Source organism: Capra hircus, chromosome 6 (assembly GCF_001704415.2).
Source record: "Capra hircus breed San Clemente chromosome 6, ASM170441v1, whole genome shotgun sequence".
NCBI lineage: Eukaryota > Metazoa > Chordata > Mammalia > Artiodactyla > Bovidae > Capra > Capra hircus.
Window position 1 is genome coordinate 31,133,847 of NC_030813.1, and position 6,731 is coordinate 31,140,577.

At 37.6% G+C, this 6,731-nt stretch overlaps 1 pseudogene; it reads right to left on the bottom strand.

Moving 5' to 3' along the window:
• On the bottom strand, window positions 580-1,571 carry LOC102191506 (annotated as a pseudogene).

Consider the following 6,731-nt stretch of genomic DNA (forward strand, 5'->3'; position numbering starts at 1 on the left):
GGTTTCACGTTTCAGGGTCTCCTGGCTAAAATCCCCCACAGCTGTGAAGACAGTCAGGTGGGGAACTGCATCCGAAGAGTGCAACAGCTTTCTGAAGGTGCTCCCTGTGACGCAACTTAAGACTTGTATTACTTTCCTGAAGAGGAAAGGATTGTCTTTCTCTTCCAGTTGTTTTCAATGGAATTATTTCAGGCAAAAGGTATATTTATACTAAACATTATAACTTAGACCTTCTCTTTCCTTCTTTTTAACTCCCACAGAAGTAGGGAAAGGAGAATGTGAACAAATGGAATCTGGACATTTCTAAATAAAGGGGTGGGGGAGGCATGCAAGGGGGAGGATGCCAAGGAAACAGGGGTGAGTGGGTAACACTTAAATTTAGAAATATTTATACCCACAGACTCACCCCTTATGCTTCTTGGGCTCAAGCTGTTACTTCAACACATGTCATGTAACAATGCTATAAAAATATTTACAATTTAGGCTTTTCTCCACTCCCTCCTTGCCCCACAGAACTAGCATAAATATTAAAAACACAAATATTGTGTTTAAAAAAAAAAAAAGAAGAAGAGCAAAACCCAGAAGTGTTATGTGCTTAAGATGTAAAAAAGGAAGATGTTCAGTCCTATTTACAAATGTCTGAAGGGAAGTCACGTGGTTCTGGCCTTGGCCACAGGCTCTGTCTCTTGCTCCTACTCTGTCTCTACGTAGGCTCTTTTCCTCCTCAAAGGCCCTTTCAGAGGCGTTTTGCCTTTGTGTTTGGCATCAAGGGCTTTTTCTTCTTCTTCACGGGAGGATTTATCATCCTGACCTTCATCACTGATGGCGTCCAGTTTATCCGTATCCTCAAAATCACTTATGTCACTCTCATCCACTTCATCATCTTCCACAAACTCTCTTTTGCCCACATCTTCTTCATCTTCTTCATCATCTTTTTCCTCAGCATCTGAAGAGTCACCCTCTGCCTCCTGCTCTTCCAGGGCCTTGTCAAAGGCGTGGATGGGGAAGTTGTAGATGTCACCATATGTATCCTGTTTCAGTCTCTCCAGCAACTCTTTTTCGATGGCATTGTCAAGCTGAGCAGCTATTAATGCCTTTTCCTCTCTTCGTTTTTCCCTCCACTTCACCTTCTTACTCAAAGGAACAAGTTTCCTCTGTCGCTTAAGTGTAAGTTTTCAAATTCGAATCAGGTACTAGGTGATCTTGGTGAATCTCTGCCTACATTTGTGTCAAATGAAACGGGGCCAGTAAATTAGGTTTTCATCTATTTGCTCCAGTGCTTTCTTACAGTTTTTATGAAGCCGAACCCGTTCCCAGAGACACCTGGGGAAAGCTGTTCATTCTATAACCTTCATATACAAGTAGCACTGTCCTTTCTCTTCTTTGATAGTGGCATACTGGCTGTTTGTCAGGGGACAGGATGACTGATTACACAGTCCAGTCAGGCTATATTCATTTCTGCAGAAACTCTGAGTCTTGGTTCTTATTTTGAAGGAACAAAATTGCTTGTTTCCTAGTGTATCCCAGATAACATCGTCCAACTGCATTTCGTCAGCAGTTCACCAGGTAGAGCCGGGTCAATCGAGGGGAACAGCCATGCTACTTCCAGAGAATCCCCTGTTGGTTATTTAGAAATGTGTTGTTTAATCTCCATGTGTTTGTGTTTCTTACAGTATTTTTCTTGTAATTGATATCTTGTCTCATAGCATTGTGGTAGGAGAAGATGATTGATATGATTTCAATTTTCTTAAATTTAATGAGGTTTGATTTGTGACCCAGGATATGGTCTATCCTGGAGAATGTTCCATGTGCACTTGAGAAGGTGTATTCTTCTGCATTTGGATGGAATGTCCTAAAGATATCAATGAGATCTCATCTAATGTATTATTTAAGACTTGTGTTTCCTTATTAATTTTCTGTTTTGATGATCTGCCCATTGGTGTGATTGGGGTGTTAAAGTCTCCTACTATTACTCTGTTACTGTCAATTTCTCCTTTTATGTCTGTTAGTGTTTGTCTTATGAATTGAAGTGCTCTTATGTTGGGTACCTAGATATTTACAATTGTTATGTCTTCCTCTTGGGTTGATCTCTTGATCATTATGTAGTGTCCTTATCTCTCATAATATTCTTTATTTTAAGGTCTGTTTTGTCTGATGTGAGGAGTGCTACTCCAGCTTTCTTTTGCTTCCAATTTGCATGAAATATATTTTTCCATCCTCTCACTTTCAATCTATATGTGTCTTTAGGTCTGAAGTGAGTTTCTTGTAGACAGCATATATAGGCCTTGTTTTTGTATCCATTCAATCAGTCTGTGTCTTTTGGTTGGGGCATTTACTCCATTTACATTTAAAATAATTACTGATATATATGTTCCTATTGCCATTTTCTTAACTGTTTGGGGTTGATTTTGTAGATCCTTTTTCTTCTCTTGTATTTCTTAACTATATAAGTCCCTTTAACATTTATTGTAAAGCTGGTTTGGTAGTACTGAATTCTCTTAACTTTTGCGTGTCTGAAAAGCTTTTTATTTATCCATCAATTTTGAATGAGATCCTTGCTGGGTACAGTAATCTTGTAGATGTTTCCCTTTCAATACTTTAAATATATCCTGCCATTCCCTTCTGGCCTGCAGAGTTCTGCTAAAAGATCAGCTGTTAAGCATATGGTGTTTCCCTTGTATGTTACTTGGTGCTTCTCCCTTGCTGCTTTTAATATTCTTTCTCTGTGTTTTGTCTTTGTTAGTTTGATTAGTATGTGTCTTGGCATGTTTCTCCTTGGGTTCATTCTGTATGGGACTCTTTGTGCCTCTTGGACTTGATTGATTATTTCCTTTTCCATGTTGGGGAAATTTTCAACTATAATCTCTTCAAAAATTTTTTCACACCCTTTCTTTCTCTCTTCTTCTTCTGGGACCCCTGTAATTTGAATGTTGGTGTGTTTGATATTGTCCCAGAGGTCTCTGAGACTGTCCTCGGTTCTTTTCATTCTTTTTACTTTATTTTGCTCTTCAGAAGTTATTTCCACAGTTCTATCTTCCAGCTCACTGATGTGTTCTTCTGTTTCAGATATTCTGCTATTGATTCCTTCTAGAGTATTTTTAATTTCAGTTATCGTGTTGTTTGTCTCTGTATGTTTACTCTTTAATTCTTCTAGGTCTTTGTTAATTCTTGCATTTTCTCCATTTTCTTTTCAAGATTTTTGATCATCTTTACTGTCATTATTCTGAATTCTTTTTCAAGTAGTTTGCCTATTTCCTCTTCATTTATTTGGACTTCTGTGTTTCTAACTTGTTCCTTCATTTGTGTAGTATTTCTCTGCCTTTTCATTATTTTTTTTAACTTGCTGTGTTTGAGGTTGCCTTTTCCCAGGCTTCAAGGCTGAATTCTTTCTTCCTTTTCATTTCTTCCCTCCTAGGCTTGGTCCAGGGGTTTGTGTAAGGTTCGTATAGAGTGAGATTTGTGCTGAGTTTTTGTTTGTTTATTTGCTTACTTCCCTGGTGGCTCAGATGGTAAAGCATCTGTCTACAATGCAGGATACCTGGATTCAATCCCTGGGTCAGGAAGATCTGCTGGAGAAGGAAATAGCCACTCCAGTACTATTGCCTGGAAAATTCCATGGACAGAGGAGCTTGGTAGGCTACTGTCCATGGGGTCACAAAGAGTCAGACATGACTGAGCGACTTCACTTTCTGATGGGCAAGACTGAGTGAGGTGGTAATCCTTTCATCAGGCATTTTATCTCCCTTATTTTTTTTGTTTCCATCCTCACACTTTATTATCTTAACAAATGCAGTGGTTTCTCTTGAATTATTATTATAGAAAATTTTTGTATGGAGAATATAGGGTTGTGTTTACAGAATAGAAGAAATTTTCATTTATTAACAAAGCTTGTGAATTTGCATTCTGACAGCCATTTCCTTTCTAGCCAGCCTATAAGAAGACAGGGAATGTAAGTTTACGAACACTTCATTCTGTAAAGGTGCCCTATCTAGTTGACCCCTCATTCATTCATATATCTCTGCTTCTGGGGCTTTATCAGGCTCAGGGAAGCTCTTTGTCACCAGCCTATACTTTTTTCCCTATTGTTACTAAAAAGGGATCTGATTTTGGATCTTGGAGTAAGCATTCCAGCTTGGAAAATGTTCTTTGGGATCAGCCCTGCGTGGGGCACAGCGCAGGCTCCCCTCATCCAATGCTCTTGCCTGCCTTGATTGTCACTGCTTTTGGAAGCCTGTCTATCAGTTTTATGATTTGCAGATTCATATAAGGCTTTCTCTTCCACATCCCCTTTGTTATTTTTAAATGATATATAGGAAAGAAGAAAGTGACAAAACTATGCTACTCTCTTCAACTAGGAAGTTTCTACCAATAGATTTGATGTGAAGTACCATGACACTAGGGGCTTCCCTGGTAGTTCAGCTGGTAAAGAATTGCCTGCAATGCATGATGCCCCAGTTTGTTTCCTGGGTCAGGAAAATCCCCTGGTGAAGGGATAGGCTACCCACTCCACTATTTTTGGGTTTCCCTGGTGACTCAGATGGTAAAGAATCCACCTGTAATGTGGGAGACCTGGGTTCAGTCCCTGGGTTAGGAAGATCCTCTGGAGGAGGGCATGGCAATTCACTCCAGTGTTCTGGCCTGGAGAATCCCCATGGACAGAGAAGCCTGGTGGGCTACAGTCCATGGGGTCATAAAAAGTTGGACATAATTGAGCGACTAAGCACAGCAGAGCAGCACCATAATACTAATTTGGCTGTAACTATATTCTAAATTTCATTTTGATTTAATTCATCGACTTAATGGACATGAATTTGAGCAAACTCTGGGAGATACAGAAGGACAAGGAAGCCTGGTGTGTTGCAGTCCCTGGGATCACAAAGAATTGGACATGACTTAGTGACTGAACAACAAATGAACTTTTAGAAGTGAGTTTTTAAATTTCCAGATATAAACGGTTCTTTATTGGCTAGTGGAAGACAGGGGATTATCTTTTGTTTTTATTTCTAATTTTACTGGATTTGGCTTTGCTGAGGCTTCCTCTCTTTCTTTTGATTATGTTTGTTGTTTATTTGTAAACTACAGCAATTAGAAATATTTTAATGTCTTCAAAAGAGAATGATTAGTATGTGCTACTATGTATACAACTATATAATGGACTCTTATGCCAACATATTTATTAAAAAATCACAGTTTCAAAGAATATTTAATGACAGGAAACATGTTGTTACTTAAAGAACTGTCAACTTACACTAGTTTTTTAATTTAGAGAAGTGAATTCATTAATATGGATGTGTACATTTTAGAAAGTTGGAATGATTTGCAATTCATCTTCTTTGTATTTTATTTGTATTTTCCAAATTATCAACATTGACTGTAGTATAATTACTTAATCAAAAGTAAATAAGTATTAAGCTCAATTTTCTAAGAGTAATGAAGCATGATTTAGTTGGTTTAAATTTTCTAGTCTAGCATATGGAAAATCTTGGCAGATGTTCCATAAAGTGTTTGAAAAAATATTTTATGTATGTTAGATTAAGCTTAATAATTATCTTATTAAAATCATCAATTTTTTAAGCTAGGTTGATATCTGAAGGAGAGCCATTTAAATTTCCTATAATTTTGGACTCAGCAATTTCTCCTTGAAGTTCTATGCTTTTTTGTTTTATCTACTTTGAAATTATATTATTAAGTAAATAAATCTCAATGATTGACATTTAGATTTGAATTTACACTGGAAGTTTTCTTCAAAGCAGAAGGGTAGTTGCATTAACAGGTAGAAATCATAAAGCATCTGCTCTAGTATGACCAGAAATATTTATGTGATGAAGCATAAGTTAGTGACCTTAGATGAAGGTAACTAGTAAAATTCTTCATATTTTCCCAGCTTTTTCACTGTTATAAACAATTCTTAAATATGCTTAACATAAGAATATTTGAGGCCTTTTGTGATTTTTTTTCCATTGCTCTAAATTCCTGGAATTAGTATTAGTGATTCAAATGGTATAATTATTTTCAAGGTTTTTGATAAGCATCACCAAGTTGCTTTTCAAGAAGATTATACCAGATAATCTTCCATCATGAACATATGAATGTGCTCATTTCAGCTATTTGCTAACACTGTATACTATCATTTTGAGGTATTTGTTTATAGGAACCATGGAAGGTAGTATCTCCTTGTGTCAGAGGCAGCCATTTGCCACCAAAATCCTTTCTTCCATTATTCCGCAGCATGAGGCCATAGATTCCAGTGACTCAACAGCAGCAGCAGCTCAGTTACAGGCCTCATTCCCCAGCCCTCTTTGCAGCTAGATTTCGCTTTGTGGCCAGATTATGGTAGTATAAGCAGAAGGGCATGTGCCACTTGTGGAACTCGGCTTAAAACACTGAATGCCTATTTCCCCACGTTTCATTTTCCCCTGGCTCTCCTCTGAAACACGGGTGAGCCTATGACCATGTGTTTGGGAACTGCAGAACTACAAGATGGGAGAAAATGGCATTTCTGAACAATAGTGTGAACCGAAACCACTAGCTGACTTGGACTTTGTCACCCATGACTGTTACAAGAGAGAGAAATAAACTTCTATGTTCCTTAAGCTACTTTATTTGGGGCCTGTTTATTACATCAGCCTAGTTTTTACCCTGATTTATGTACTCATTTTATTTTATTTTGAATTATTTGCTGGATTTATATTATAAATTTCTTTAATGGGTTTGGATTAACTCTTTGTACA